Source organism: Pinus tabuliformis, chromosome J, assembly GCF_031772625.1.
Source record: "Pinus tabuliformis cultivar Carrire ecotype Pingquan chromosome J, CPIR1, whole genome shotgun sequence".
Lineage (NCBI taxonomy): Eukaryota > Viridiplantae > Streptophyta > Pinopsida > Pinales > Pinaceae > Pinus > Pinus tabuliformis.
Genome location: NC_142295.1, coordinates 271,554,456 through 271,571,502, shown reverse-complemented (window position 1 = coordinate 271,571,502; position 17,047 = coordinate 271,554,456). Strand labels below are relative to the sequence as shown.

The window sequence follows — 17,047 nt, the reverse complement described above, 5'->3', positions numbered from 1 at the left end:
TGATCGTTTGTAATGAAAGAAAGGATATTGTGACAAAGGCTCCCCCGGGAAACTTTGTTTTTATTTATTATTGACTAACATAATTGTTGCTTCTTAGGTATTGAATGATAGGAAAGAACTCTTGGACTCAAATGAACTTGCAAAACGATTTGAGAAAGAAGGTATTTATTCAAATAGTACAAGATTACTCTCTCTCTCTCTCTGTGTGACATTGTATTTTGCTATGTTTTTCTTTTTGTGAGATGCATTTATTTTAAAGTGACAACCCCTATCATGTTTCTGTATGATGGCAAATTATATATGTCCCATTATATTTTAATTCATTGCTTTCAAGTTGCTCCTTGTGTCCAAAATTTGTGGCATTTGCACCTTCTTTTTTATTACATATTCAATCTAATAATTAAGAAGAATTTCAAACAAGACATGATTGAAAGTGATGGGAATGACTTGTTAATTTTTCCTGAATGTAGCACTTGACATTTTATTGAACTAGCAGATTATAGATCTACTGAATAAATACACAGCTAGATTCTTAACTTTATTAGCGGAAGCAAAACATTATACTAACAATCTCAATCACAATGACACAAAAGATTCTGCCCAATGAACAGTTCTTCATTAAATCTAATCTTACTTGGGCTTTCTTCTTGGGATAATGGCTCAACGGAAAAAATTACAGATACTAATTACTTTGGATCTGATCCAGGCTTCCAGCAGATCAGGCCCTAGATCTGTCCTTGATCTCCTTCGCTGATCTGGATCTCCAATGTTGCATCTCTGCACTTCCTTGGACCTGGCACACTAGAGTATCACACTTCTCACTTGAGATAATCCCTCTCTCAAAGGCTAGTGCCATTGTATGGTGTGGCTTCTCCTCTCCTTAGTCTTGCTTTTATAACTTTACATTGAGCTAAATCCCTAACCCTAATCTCCAAAGTCATTGACCGCTGAGATTAGATTTCGCCTCAGTGGAGATCAACGATTGAGATTAATCATTAAAGTAATTTACGTTACTTTTTCTAAGTTTCTTTAGCTCAGTTAACTAACATAAAAATTATGTGCTTTTCTTAAGATGAAATTAGGCTAAGTTACAATAGCAACTTGCTCACACTTGAGCAAGTATTCTAAGGAGACTCTGGGCGACATTCACACGCTTAGACACTTAGGCCTGTGCAGAAGTACCTGCCCGAGCTACAAACATCAATATGACTTTAGTAAATGATGCATTACAATTAATAAAGACAAAAGGATTTAGAGAGTTTTCTTAGTTTTATTAAAACATTTAGCAAAGATTATGCCCTAATCCTTAACTCTTGGTACTAAAGCCTAACAAGTTAGTCATCGAATAAACAAAATGACCTGAACTTTTCTTTACCATAGTAACGTGACAGAATAGAAATATAAATCCACTGAATAATGTTTCATAGGGGAATCAATTATCTTGTGTTCTTAGTTTCTTTACTGCTAATATCTTGTACTTAACTGTTTGGAGAGGGTCCATGGGCATCTTACATGACCTCTTTTTCATAGGCTAAATCTGTCCGCCTCAAAGTTAGTTCACTTAGTTGGTCTTACTATGTCTATAACAATGATGTTGGGAAAGGGAGTGATGAAGATTTTTTTCTCAAAAAAACCTTGGGAGCAAAGTATCCTATGAGAGTTTTTTATACAATATATGGTTTTTATACATTTTAATGATATAAATTCAATAATATCATGCAAAGTGCGAAAATAGCGGCACATAATATGAAAACCTAAATCTTTGTGCTACTTGTAGAGGAATACCTCATTTTTAAGAAGGTAGAAATGTAATTCATAGTAGATTAGTCATGAGTGGATCAACCATTTAGTACACAGGGACATCTGTCATTAACTACATAGCATCTGTGGGTTATAACATTAAGTTTTCAACTGCTAACATCTATTGTCAACATCCAATAGATAGCCTCAACAATGAAATGGAATAGGCTATCATTGCCAAAGAGTCATAGTATGCAGTCCACTGTGTTGTTTGTGATAGCATCGAATGTGCTCTAGCCATGTAAATTGGTGGATAGGCTAAAGCACATGAGATATCCAAAACCCAAAAATGGTTTGGGGAAATTCTACCCAGTGAAGGAGATATTAAAATAATTAATATTTTTAATGGGTTCCTAAGTCTAAACTTAGGAAAATAAAAATATTAATGGGTGTTAATATAAAACTGGTTTAGAAGGTTCTAAAGGACATGGATCAAGCCAAATCTAATGTTAGCCGTTGATTAGAGATGTGATCTTGCATGTTGAAGACTCAACAAAAAAAGTATAAGAGGAGGCTTGAGGGTCAGTTGGAGATACACCAGAGTGATCAATCAGTTCGATTTTCTAGAGCGGGGTTTGCTAAGAGAAATCGAACCAATGATTAGAGTTGCAGCGAGGGGTAGTGAGTACAAGATAGAGAGGCAGAGATAGTGCCGGAAGACTAGCGCAGAGGCAGAGAGGCAGACGTAGAGCTAGAAGCAGCCACGTAGAGGCCAGCGGTGACTACGCAGAGGCTAGAAGGGCCTGCGTGATTGACGTAGAGGCCAACAGTGACTGCGCAGAGGCTAGAAGGGCCTGCGTGATTGACGCAGAGGCCAGCAGTGACTGCATAGAGGCTAGAAGGGCCTGCGTGATTGACGTAGAGGCCAACAGTGATTGCGCAGAGGCTAGAAGGGCCTGCGTGATTGACGCAGAGGCTGTAGAATTGACACAGAGGGCCAGAGATGTTGCGCAGAGCCTCAGAGGGATGACACAGAGGGTTTCAGACTGACACAGAGGCCATAATGGCTGACGCTGAGCCTTAGAGAGGCGCTGGAGAGGGTTTTGTGGAGCAGACTTTCAGAATATCTGCTTCCGAAGAGAGGTATTATTGCTAGATTATTTTCTATGTCGGGTAAGCTAGTTTGGCACCCAATGTACTCAAGAAAAGCTGCTTAATAATAAAATCCTCAGAATTGCTGCATCAGTTTTTTCGCATTAGGTTTCCAGGGACGATTGTCCAAAAATGACGGTGTCCCTTGTGTGTTTGTCTATTTCTTTCAGCTGTTGATTTGTAGATGGTTGAGATTGTATTGTGTTTGTTTCAGTATTTATATGATTAAATAACTTGTTAGTAATTAAAACAAGTAGGCGAAATAAACCAGAGAATACAAAAAAATTTCTAACGGGTAATACTTCGAAATTTCAGCATGGTATCAGAGCCAAGTTGCAGATCATAGGAGAGTTGAAGGCACCAACTGAATCGAAGAATTTGTAGCAGAAACAACTGTCCCGAGTGACATAAGTTGTTCCTAAGCAGAAAGCAGCAGAGAAGGGTTGACGCAAAGGGCTTGCGTCATCAATTCGAGCCAGAGAAGGGGCCAACACAGAAGCAGTGAGAGGCAGAAGAGGCTCACGAAGAGCCACGTCATCCTGCTCAGCCAAGTAGGAGTGACACAATTGGCTAGTGGAGCGATTCAGCCACTGCCGGGATTGCGCAGAGCCTAGAGGCTCAGTCCTTCAGTTGCTGGGGCATAGGACGCTGTGGGCAGATTGTGAAGAGTGAAGCTGGTGGGGTGTTGTTGCTCTTGAGGCAGAACAGTACCTAATGGGACATAACCAAGGTAGTAGGGAGTCACCACCTAGGCAGAGGATTTCTAGCCAAGAAATCCAGATCAGTGTTGCAGGAGCAAAGGAGATCAGAGAGGTGCGATTCGTCGGTTGGAAAGAGGATTTCCAGGAGGGAAATCAAGACTCAGAGGGAGTCTAGCAATGAACTTCCAGGAGGGAAGTAGAGACTTAGAAGAGTCGAAAAGAAGAGCAGAGATGGCCATGAATGGACAAAGGGATCAGGACAGGCTGGATGGGGCATCCAACTTTGTCATCTGGAAGGCCAAGATCCTGTCTGTTTTGGATAGACATCGCATCAAGGCCTTCGCCTTGAGAATCGTGGCTATCCCAATCGATCCAACTGATAATGAAAGGTATGAGGATGCGATGGCCAAGGTGAAATGCATAATCCTTGATGGGGTCAAGGATCATGTGGTTCAGCATATTTCCGAGAAGAATACGGCAAAGGAAATGTGGGACACCTTGACGACATTGTATTAGGGCATTTCCTGCAAAGGAAGATGCTACTGGAGAATCAACTGCGGTCGTATCAGATGCAGAAGGGTGAGTAGGTAGATCACTTCCTCAGCAGGTTAAAGGAGATTCAGGACCAACTGACATCCATAGGGGCCACGCCGGATCAGGAGTTAATGGTGAGGACCACCATAAACGCAGTCTCCGAGGAGTGGGAGACATTTGTCCAAAGCATTTTGGGCAGAGAGCATCTTCTAGATTGGAAAGAACTATGGGTAGCTTTTTGTCAAGAAGAGATCAGACCACTGACCAAGGCAGGAAGTAGTAGCAAAGGAGCCCAATTAAGAAAGAGGAGGAAGAGGATGTAGCTCTGGCATCTGTGGGGTAGCAAGGGAAGAGGAAGAAAAAGGACCTCTCCAAGATAAAGTGCTTCAACTGTGGGGAATTGGGCCATTATGCAAACCAATGTCCTAGGAAGAAGAATAAAGGAGAGGCATTTGACTCCAAGGCAGTGCCAACGAAGGAAGATAAGGAGGTAGAGGATGATGACAATTGTGCCATGAGTGCTCATGTACTTCTAGAGAAGAGGTGGGGAGACATCGAGTTGTATTCAGGATGACTACAGGAGATGTGGGGTAGGATCCTTGAGGTACCCAAACTCTTGGATCATATCCGGCTATGGGAAGCCCCGAAGTGACAGTAGCAGGATGGCGGATGTTGGTAGAAGCGGATTGGGATGGAGCGACAAAGAGTGCTAGAGTGCAGTAGTCCCTGGTAGCGTAGAGAGGGTTACAGTAGTGCGAGAGGCACAAAGGAGGTTGCAGCAGTGCAGGAAGGCACAAAGGTGTTTGCAGCAGTGCGAGAGGCACATAGGTGTTGCAGTACAGCAGAGGGAGCATTGGATGGCAACAAAGAGCTTCAGCATCGGGAGGGTTTCTAGCTTGACAAGGATGTCAATAGTTGGTTAGATCAGTTACTTACTTCTCAGTGACTAAGTTGTAGTGCAATAGTAGCAGTGGTAGTGCTATGGACAACACAATGCAGCGTGGTGAGAGAGAACTTCAGTGTAGATGTAGTGTTGGGAGGAAGGACTGGCAGCAACACAGACGCAGAGTGAGTTGCCGTACAGATGTAGCAGTGGTAGTGGTAGAGCCATGGGCAACAGTACAGGATGCAGTAGTGTAGATGATGTTGGGCAAGAAGGCCTAGCATCAACACAAGAACTGGTGCTGTATAATCAGTGTGATGCTCAGTGGTGGAGTATTACTAGAGCACATTCCTCGCTAAGATGGAGTGTTGATTTGGGGTAGCATCGGATGTGCTCTAGCCATGAAAATTGGTGGAGACGCTTAAGCACATGAGATCTCCAAGACCTAGAAATGGTTTGGGGAAATTCTACTCGGTGAAGGAGATATTAAAATAATTAATATTTTTAATGGGTTCCTAAGTCTAAACTTAGGAAAATAAAAATATTAATGGGTATTAATATAAAAATGGTTTAGAAGGTTCTAAAGGACATGGATCAAGCCAAATCTAATCTTCGCTGTTGATTAGAGATGTAATCTCGGCCGTTGAAGACTCAATAGAAAAAGTATAAGAGGAGGCTTGAGGGTTAGTTGGAGATACACCAGAGTGATCAGTCAGTTCGATTTTCTAGAGCGGGGTTTGCTAAGAGAAATTGAACCAGTGATCAGAGTTGCAGCGAGGGTCAGTGAGTACAAGGCAGAGATGTAGAGATAGTGCCGGAAGACCAGCACAGAGGCAGACAGGCAGAGGCACAGGGAGCCACGCAGAGGTCAGCAGTGACTGCTCAGAGGCTAGAAGGGCCTGCGTGATTGACGATGAGGCTGTAGAAGTGATGCAGAAGGACAGAGAGGCTGCGTAGAGCCTTAGAGGGTTGACACAGAGGCCAGGAGGGCTGACGCTGAGCCTCAGGGAGGTGCTGGAGAGGGTTTCGTGGAGTAGACTTTCAGAATATCTGCTTCTGAAGAGAGGTATTACTACCAGATTATTTTCTTTGTGGGGTGATCTAGTTTGGCACCTAGTGTACTCAAGAAAAGCTGCTTAATAATAAAACCCTCAGAACTGCTGCATTGGTTTTCCCGCATTGGGTTTTTCCGGGGACGGTTGTCTAAAAATAACGGTGTCCCTTGTGTGTTTGTCTATTTCTTTAGCTGTTGATCTATAGATGGTTGAGACTGTATTGTGTTTATTTCATTATTTATATGATTAAATAACTTGTTAGTAATTAAAACAAGTAGGCGAAATAAACCAGAAAATACAGAAAAATTTCTAACTGGTAATACTTAGAAATTTCAACACACTATCAGATAATGTTTACAAAATAGGCCATCTGAACACTAAAAAGCTAAGGCATAGGGTTTGCTATATTTTTATTTTCTCTGTGAAGTATGTTTCTTATATTAGATTGAAAAATATTTACATCTGCACCAAGAAAATAAAACAGAAGGTGTATACAACGGGATTTACACTCTCTTCCTTAATGCAACTAAAACAACTATGGAATCAGAATAAGCAGCAAAATCTAATAGTATTTTTATGTCTGGAGATCAAATTTCTTTGAACTTTTATGCCTTGTTTAAGTTTGCCATACTTCAAATTTCGTTTGTAAATTTTCGGGGAAAATGCTATGTTAACTTACTTGTAGAAGAGGCTGACATCATAGTGAAATAGGGCTGTTGAGCATGTTGGACATTGGATTAACCAACGCTCCACATGTGTTTCGTGACATGGACTAATCACCTCTCGTGGATCCTTATTTGTGGCGATGCGATCATTGAATAACACCCATGGGTTTTGGTCTAATGACAATCGTGATTCTTGACAAATGTTGAAGAGAACAAAACGATGAGCAGAGGACTACTCTTCTCAATATTACAAACTAGTTAAATAAGATTACATTGGAAACATCAATAATAAATGACTGGAGTGAAACTCGACTAAACTGGGCTTAATTGAAACTGAACTGTGACACTTGGATGGACGGTTTTGACACCTAACAGGTGGTTGGAATTAGAATCTCCAACACTCCCCCTTAATTTCAACCACATAAAATTTAATTAAGATACCTACTAGTCTATGTCTCAGCTAGGCTTACAATTTAAAAAATTGACTTCAACTACATTTATTTTTCTTCTTCTCTTCTTCCAGATCCTATAGCCTCTAAATTGTTTCAGTTTTTTTTTCTTTGTTGTATCCTTCAAACCTTAGTTTCTTCATTTGTTGGTGCAGGTATTCCATTCTTCTAGGTTGTCTAAGCATATCCTGGACTTCTTCAAAAAACGACTTGTATGTGGGTTGCTGCCACATATTATCTTCTGTACTGCACTTTTCATCATCAATCTGCGACAACATAAGACCATAATACAATTTCATTTCTTCAGGACCCCAATACTTGAAAATTTCATTGATTAGCTCATCATCAATGCTGTCTTCAACATTCATTTCTGCAACTTCTATGCACACCTCATCTAGACATGGTGTTGCAAGCCATGTTTCAAGGAAATTTAACTCTTCTTCATAATTATTCTGTGTACTTGCACACTGGAAATCAACATTAGAATTAAAAATATTTGCAAAACCACATTGGTTCTATTCCTTCTCCTCCGCAATGAGAGTTTTCTCCTGTTGCGCTTCTTTCTCTACCTTTGCTTTTGTCTCTGTTTTTTGTTTGTGGGCTTCCTTCTTTGCCTTTGCCTCTATCTCTACCTCTGTCTCTTCCACTTCTGTACTAACCTTTGTTGCTGCAAACATGTTGTCTTCCACTTGGTTTTCAGATTCAAGTGGGATTATCTCACCAAATAACATCATGTCAATATGATGTTTTTGTTGCATCACCTGCAACCATTCATCATTAGCCAACAATTCTTCATCAAAATTTACATTAGCAATATTAATTGCTGGATTCACCATAGGATTGACTGCTCCAATGGCAGTTTCACTGTCATCAGTAAGCTCTGTTGCTGGATTCATGAAAATTTCATCAGCAAGCTCTGTTATTGGATTCACCAAAATTTCATTAGCAAGCTCTATTGTTGGATTCACCAAATTTTCATCAGCAAGATCTGTTGTTGGATTTACCAAATCTTCATCCACTTGCATCTGTGCATAGTGGGATTCACGAGCATCTATGTCCTCCTTCTCTGCTTCTTCTGCAAATTCTTGACTGACATCATTCACTTGTGCCTGAGCATAGTGGGATTCAACACATTTTTCAATGCTCCCCCTTACACCAAAACACCTCTCAAGGGTATCCCAAGTCTCCTTCGCTGTCTTGGCATCTGAAATTAGGGGAATAATGTTGTCATCCACAAATTATTTTATGCATTTCAATACAAAGGCATCCTTTTGCCTTTTCTCTTCCATATCTAAAAAGATCTCAAACATCCCCCATTGTCGCTTTGACCTTCTTAGCCTCTGGGCTTTTCCCATATGTTGAGTGCTGGCTCACTACGACTCAACAAGCAAAACAAATTGTAGACATTGCATCTAATTGCAAAAAAAAGCCTTTGCTTCTTGGTTTCCACAAACAAACGAGTCTACAAATACTCACAAAGGGCGATGCTTGCACAAAAACTTTTGCAAAAAAAATCACAATACGTAGAGTCGATTGGAACAATGCACCTTTTTAAAATCTCCTTTTTCAACAAAAAAGGATGCAATGCCCCTTTTTCAAATTCCCTCTTTTAAAAAACTTTTTTTAAACAATATGATGTTCTTTTAGAAACATTACATGCACCTACTTTATAAAAAAATATAGACCCTTTCCTCATATGCACTTAAGAGGCACATTATATCATATAGAAATATATGTTATGCTCCACAGTAATGCTCTTTTCAATGAACATTAAATACAACCTTTTCGAAAAAAAATTATACGTGCCTTTTTTTGATTTACCATGTCCAATAAAAAACTTCACATGAAAACAATGAATCACCCTTTATAAAAACGATGCCATCGTTCATCATACCATACTCCATTTAAGAGATTAAAAAATGACGAATATGATTTTTGTCATGTACGGTTGTACCTTGGCTTTTCCAGCGAATCTCCGTCCCAATTCGCTTCGTGCCCTGACCTTTGTTCCCTCGTGCCTCGTGGACGCTAATTTTTTTGAATATTACGGGTAACACTTTGTGGGATGAGGAGAACCCGCATTTGAGTGAGAACGGTGTAGGTTTTTGAAACTAACACGACTCTTAAACTTTCTCTATTGTGTTAGTAATGCTCAACACTTCTTCTAAATTTCTGGGCTGCGTTAATAGCACAGGTGGGTTAACTTCTCAGATGCGTTACCATGGATGCTGTTCATATTTATAAAAAGAATCTCGACCTTTTTCTTCAGAACTGGCTCTCTCTGCTTCTTTTCCACAATAGGTTTCTTCAAACTTCCGCTGCTCTCTCAAAGAGTCTTATATAGGCTTGCCTCTTCTCTCTACTGCTCTCACTTCACCCACATTGCTGCTTTCTCAAGGAGTCTTATGCAAACTAGCCTATCTTCTCTTCTGTTGCTAACAAGGAGTCTCACACAAGCTAACCTCCAATACCATGACAAAAATTGAAGAGAACAAAATGATAAGAAAAAGACTTCTCTTCTTAGTATTATGAATCAGTTAAATAAGATTACATTGGAAACATCAATAATAAATGGCTGGAGTGAAACTCGACTAAACTATCTTAATTGAAACTGAATTGGGACACTTGGATGGATGGTTTTGACACCTAACAGGTGGTTGGAATTAGAATCTCCAACAATTTCCAACAAGTGGTATTAGATTGTAGGTCACGAGTTCAGTACACATGTGACTTGTGTTGGGGGGAAGATTGTTGGACATTGGATAAACCAACGGTCCCCGTGTGTTTTGTAACATGGACTAATCGCCTCTTATGGATCCTTATCTCTGGCGATGCGATCATTGACTAACACTTGTGGGTCTTGGTCTAACGGCAATTGTGATTCCAATGGGTAATCTATAGTAGGGCCATTTGTATTCAAATTTTGACTCTGTAATGAGGAAACACGTGCAACCATACAATTTTTATTTGTATGAGGGTCGTGATGTCTCCAAGAGCCAATGGGATGATGGCCATCAGGCCTCCAAGAGCAAATGAATGTACATCAAATGCATGCTAAGAGAGCATTTACAGAGGGCCTCCATGCGTGCAGAGAGGGTCAATGCTTGGCACAAATGTGCTAGAGTATGGGCTTCGCCACTCTTTAGTTTAAGATTTTATTAATATATTTTACAGTTTAACATTTGTTATATTATCATATAAGTACATTATATCTTTTTTCCTCTTCATCTGGCAGCTACTCGAACTCAACACTCATCCACGGGTATTCACGTGAACTACCAGAACTTTATATTGATATTGTATTATATATATTAAACATGCAATATTTTATATTGAATTGAATTTTAACTTCAATTAGATTTATAGGAAATTAATTATGCTTTTAAATACTTTAAAATACACATACACACACATGAATTTAATGGCAAACTTCATCTGAATCTCATTGCAACATGCAATTATCTGAATTTTATGGTCCTTGAATTAGAACTTTGAATGTGAACAGAGTGTGACTGTGTTTAAAAATGAAAACCTTAAACTGAAAAACGAAAAAACAATCCTAGCTCCGATGAACACTAGGATGGACACCAACATGAGCTACAGGACCCCAATGGATGTTGGAACTATTAGTGTAATCTGTACATGTGGCCATGACCCATTCATATGCATCATTATTCTTTTAATCATGGTTAAGGTCATATTGTAATCTTTTATTGTATTGCGATGTGTGGATAAGGCCAACCTACTCAACTTTGATATGTGGGCTTGATAACCCTCTTGAGTGTATCTTTACCGCTTTACTGTTTTTTTTCCACTTTTACTAGCAGGTCTTTTCATGGTGTTTCGTTGGCTGGAAAAGACATTTTTTTAGGGTTGTTGGGACCTGTTATATAAGCTAATTATGAAAATCTAGTGCATTAATTTGAGTGCCCAGCACTGGGTTTCCTACTTTGTTGTTCATGCTTGACATTTTGTGACCAACTGATTTATTTCAGCTTTTATTTCGAGGTTGTTCTAAAGTTTTTTGTTTGTGGCATTGCCTTAAGGGTTGTGGAACTATTTCCTTGGCTCACCTCTTTTCTAGTGTTTCCTAGGTTTTTATCCTACCTATAAGTGCTCACTACAACCATTCATTCAAAAGTTTGCTTGGATCATCTCTTTCAAGGTTTAAATTTGCATTTGGCTCAAAGGTGTTTTTTTTTCTTTGAATTTCGTTATCTCCTACAGGGCTGTGGGTTCTCATCTGTTCTTCCAAGGTTTTATCCCTATACAAGCGCTGTACTTTGAGTGTTTCTCAGCTATCTCCAATGAATTTTACCCTCTTTACAGGAAAAGCACTTCCTTCTGAGGGACTTTCCCCAAACAATTTCTTATGTGGGCCCATATCACTCTTGGGAGGTTGTCTACCTACATGATTGATGTAGATACACTAGTCAATCTTTAGTTGTATATCGTATTTTGGTCACTGAATGAAGGCTCTTTAATATAGAGTGTTGTTAAAGCCTAGGGACAACCATGTATAGTGTTTGCACATTGTTGTTCTTTAGTTGGTTCTCTCTCCGTATTTGTGCACTAGACCTTTTTCCTTCTAGCGCATTCATTAATGGACAACTCCAACGTACTGTTTTATTGCTGTTTTTCTATTTTATTGGCAGGCTTTTGGGTTATTTGTTTTGTTCCTTTTGATTGCTTCATGATTTTGTGATCACAAGCTTTGTGGAACTAGGTTTATAGATCTGATTTCCCAACAAAGTGGTTGTGGATGTCCTACTTATTTGGAAATTCCGAAATTAATTATTTTTTTGTAGGTTAACACCCATGGGGGATTTGAACTGTTGACCTATTGCAAGGAGTTCCTTAACAGTGCATCCATTCACCATCAATTCAAAGCCCAGCAGGCGTTTTGAAATGAATTATTATTTCAAATGAATATGTAATTTGCTATTAGTCAGTTACTATAATGCACCTCACTGGTTCAATTAGTTTCCAAGTCATATTGTTTTTATATTGGCCCATTCATTGAGTTAGCCAATGCATACAATGCACTCATCAAATTAAACCTTTTGTAAAAATGTAGCCAGATTCACTACCAACATTTGTTTCCTTTTTGACTTTCTGATTCTTCTTTACAAGAGTTCAAATCTGAAGTTTCAGTCTCATAATCATGGTTTGGCCAACCCAAGTTTGTAGGAGAGTGTTTTGCACTATGTTGTTCGAAAAAATGTTGAAATGTTTAAATCCCTGTTGTGTCCATTAAAAGCCAGAAATGCTTCACTTTCTGCTTTCTCCATGTACGGGCTTAAGTCCATTTCTTGATGAATCACTCTAGTTGTTCTAGCATCATTTTTTTCTTTTTTGAAATTATAGATCATATGTTAGATTTGTTTTTGGTTTTATATAGGAATATCCCTTGTAATCCTACAATATATTGATACTTTTGTACTTAGCAGTCCCATTAACCTATTTATGATCATTTGTTGGACATTAGTAAAATTATGCTATCTTATCTTATTTCCAAACATCCTTAATGGGAGGTCACACTTTAAACTTTTAATGTCAAAAAAGTTTAAGATCATGTTGATATTTTTTCGTATAACAAAAGTAAATTTAAACATAAGCTTTAGGGAATTCAATAGAAAATTTAAATACAAATTGAAATCCTCAAGGGAGTGTTTTTCAGGGTCAAGAGTGTGCTCCTTGAAATGCTACTAAAATGGGTGTATTTTTGAAGTGTGTTGCCTAGAGCACATTGCACTTGCACATCTAGAATGTGCTTTAAGAGGTAGTGTGGGAAAGATCAGGTGCTTCTTGGAAACGTTGAGGTGATCTCTCTCTATGCATGATTCAAATTTTGTTGGCTTCAAAGCTTGTATCAATTTTGCATTTTGCATCCTTTTTATTGTATGAAAAGTAATAAACATAGAAAGAGTGATGTTTTGATCATGTATAGTCACTTAATATATGTGATAAAAAATTATAGATTATGTTAGTGTGTTGGAAAGCATTATATACTATTAGGGGTTATATGCTTCAAGTAGTATTGGTGACTACAAATGAGGAGAGTTGTGTGGTGACTATTATCACTTAGAATCCATTTCTCCTCAATTCATCTTGGTGATTCGTCGTTAGTGGTTTGTGGGTACAAGAGTAGATATTCAACATTGATAGGTTGCGGGTTATATCATCAAACTTGGCACATGGTCACATGCTTTCAATATTTAAAGATTGAATAAGTTTCTATGTGATGTTGACAATACTATCTTATTGTAGTGGTGTATTACTCATTTCTCATAATGTAATCTTATACATCCTTCTTCATTTCCCAACAATAATTGTCATCCTCCACCTCCTTACTTCTTTCCCTACTCTCCTTCCTGATGCCCTCCCTTGATTGTTGTACTCCCTTACTCGTAGGACCCTCATTTGCGTCCCTCTTCTCCTCTTGTTCATCCCCCCTGCATCTCCACACCACCTTGTGACCTCCTCTTCATTTTTGTTCGTCCCAACATTCCATGACCCCTTACCCACACCTTATTCCTCCTCTCTCACATCCCTATCTTCCAACACACCTTCCTTCCTTTCCTCGTGTCTTCGTTCTTGTCCCTCTTTCCCAACACACAACCCATCACCTTTGTCTCCATACCTCAACATGACCCCCCTATAGCTTACCTTGTCTTTCCTTTCCCTTCTTCAAGTCTCTGCAACCCCACCCTAGACAACCTCTTTTGCCTCCCTCTTGACCATTCCTACATAGGGTGCAAAGTTGTTTTTCGCTAAGACAATAGGTTATGGAAGAACCTAGCACACAAGTTGGTAGCAACAATAGGAGAAAGATAATATTTGGTGGTAGTTTTGGATGCAATATTTCAGGCATTAATAAGAAGGATGGGACAAGTGGAAATTATGAATTTCAAACAAGCAAAGGTCTATAATTTTACCCATTGAGTGTCGAAAATGGAAATTGAGAATTTAATCTTGAACAACTAGTTAGTGATACCAAAACTCCAAAAACTCTTTACCCATTAAGGGATTCCCCCTATGCAGTAATTTTTGATCTTGAAAATGTGGGAAGAAATCTGCTCCTTGTTGTTGATTTCTGGTAGCACTGGATGTGATCTAAATCTCAAATTTTGCAGGGAGGCTTGGGCACATGTATTCCAAAGAACCTGGAAAGTGTTTTGGGAAATTCCACCCAAAGACTGCTTTATTAAAATAATTAATTATTTTTAATGGGACCCCAAGTCTAAACTTGGGAAATTAAAATAATTAATGCGTATTAATCTAACTGTGGGTGAAACTTCTAGAAGAAGACAAGGATCAAGCATAAATGATCTTAGCCATTCATTAGCTTCTAATTTGAGCCGTTGAATGTCAACGAGAAGATTATTTAAGGAGGCTTGAGGGTCATTTGGAAGACACACAAAGAGTTGATCAGTGAAATCAAATTGCTGATGCTAGAGCAACACAATGATTTTGTAGTGATCATGCGGAGAGGGGCAGGGAGAGTTTTGGCTGGAGTATCTTCTCTGGAGCCAAGAATACTCAACAGAGAGGTTGAGAGACACGCAGAGGAGGCAGCGCAGTGCCCATTGAGGCTGACGCAGAGGGAGGAGAGGTCCACGTAGAGTGGCGCAGAGCCTCCGACACAGAGGAGTTTGAAATTTGCTAGGGGTTTGACATTCTGAGCTGGGAGGGCTGAAGTTAGCGCCGGAGAGAAAATCGATTCAGCAAAGAGGTGACATAGTTCTTTAGAGGCTATGATGCAGACCCATGCAGTGACTGCGTAAGGGCAGCGCAGAAGTAGCCAGGGACTCGATTCAATTGTCAGATCAGTGGGGCTTGCAGTGTAGAGTGAGGTAATCTCACTAATTTCTTCTGCCGAATGATATTCTTTGTACAAGATTGCCAACAAGGCATCCATAGGTTTTATTCAAAAATAACTTCTGCTTAATAATAGAAACCCTCAGATTTGCTGCACCGGTTTTCCCACATTGGGTTTTTCTGGGGATATTTGTCCAAAAAAAACTGTCTTTTGTGTTGTATCTTTCTATTGTTTAGTTTCTTGTTTCAGCATATTATTTTAAATGGTGTAGGCTGCAGTGTATGTATTTCAATATTTGTTGTAGGACACTGCAAGTAATTTGTTTAAATGAATCTAACAAATAGGATAAATATCATTAGTTGCTGCAGTAGGATTCCGGTGTAGGAATTTTCACATGGTATCAGAGCAGTGCAGGTGAAACAAGAAGAGCAGTGCCAAAGAACCTAGCGCTGAGCAAAGAAGGAGATCGAATAACTGTAGGAGGCAGCAGTTCGAATCCCCAGAGAGATTGTGTAGTCCAGGCCAGGAGGGATGATTTTTTTCGAGGAAAGTCTCTCTTTGAGTGAGTTGACATAGAGGAATGGCTTCCCGTTTGAAATCTTGTCATGCTAGAGGAAGAGCGTAATAACCTCAGCGTGAGGAAGAGCTAGTGGGATGCAAATTTTTTAGAGGAAGATTGCTGGGCTGAAAGACATCATATGAGAGAGGAGAAGCACAGTGAGGGAATTTTTCCTCAGTAGACTTCCCGCAAGAAGTCCGTTTTCTTATTGGCTGAGCAGCAACAGTAAGCAACAGAGAGGAGAAATTCGACATTTTCGTGTCAGAGATGGCGACCAGTGGGTTGAGAGATCAGGACAGGTTGGATGGGGCATCCAACTATGTCATTTGGAAGGCAAGGATGTCGTTCCTTCTAGATGAGTATTGTCTCAAGACCTATGTCAACAGCATGGTGGATGAGCCTGCAGATCTAGATCCGTTGAAGAAGTATAAGGCAGAAATGGCAAAGGCCAAGAGGATGATCCTTGATGGAATAAAGGATGGTGCTTGTCTTGGAGGGAACAAAGACAAGCACCATCCTTTATTCCATGATGTCTTTTCATTGCTTTGTTTGCAGGGTTGCTTTCTTTTCATTGCTTTGTTTGCAGGTCTATACCATGGATCATTCTTTATTTAATATATTTTTGCAGGCCGACATGATGGAATAAAAGATGGTGCTTGTCTTGGAGGGCTGCTTGACTCTAGGTTGACTCATGTTCATTACATAAATGCTCAAGAAGAGCTCTTCAATATAATTTTGACTCTTTGACTTTCCTAGACCTATAGAATGAGCAAGAAACTCATTCATATAATTCATAAAAATAATAATTCTTTTTCTTGACAAGTACAAAGATCAAAATTACATTGACAAATACCGAACCTAGTTACCCTTTTCTTCAACAAGGCGTAGCGAGAGTTTTGGCTGGAGTATCTTCTTCGGAGCCAAGAATACTCAGTAGAGAGGTAGAGAGACACGTAAAGCTGCGCAAAGCCTCCCAGACAGAGAAGTCCGAAATTTGCTGGGTGTTTGACGTTCCGAGCCGTGAGGGCTGAAGTTAGCTCCTGAGAGAAAATTGATTCAGCAAAGAGGTGACACAGTTCCTTAGAGGTTGCGATGTAGACCCACACAGTGTCTGCGTAGGGGCAACGTAGAAATAGTCGAGGACTCATTGGTTCAGCTGCCGGATCAGCCAAGACTTGCAATGTAGAGTGAGGTAATCTCACTAATTTCTTCCGCCGAGTGATATTCTTTGTACTGGATTGCCAGCAAGGCATCCAAAGGTTGTATTCAGAAATAACTTTTGCTTAATAATAAAAACCCTCAGATCTGCTGCACCGATTTTCCCACATTAGGTTTTTCCGAGGACATTTGTCCAAAAGTAATTGTCATTTGTGTTCTATCTTTCTATTGTCCAGTTTCTTGTTTTGGCATATTATTTTAAATGGTGTAGGCTGTAGTGTATATATTTCGATATTTGCCGTAGGACACTACAAGTAATTTGTTTAAAG

General features: G+C 39.5%; 1 long non-coding RNA gene across 1 annotated transcript in view; it reads left to right on the top strand.

Moving 5' to 3' along the window:
* LOC149226822 (uncharacterized) overlaps nucleotides 1–17,047 on the top strand; it is a 34,062-nt gene that overhangs the window by 867 nt on the left and 16,148 nt on the right. Inside the window, exon 2 of the long non-coding RNA XR_016247073.1 lies at nucleotides 98–161. This is a non-coding gene — a long non-coding RNA (uncharacterized LOC149226822). The remainder of the gene's footprint in view (nucleotides 1–97; nucleotides 162–17,047) is intronic.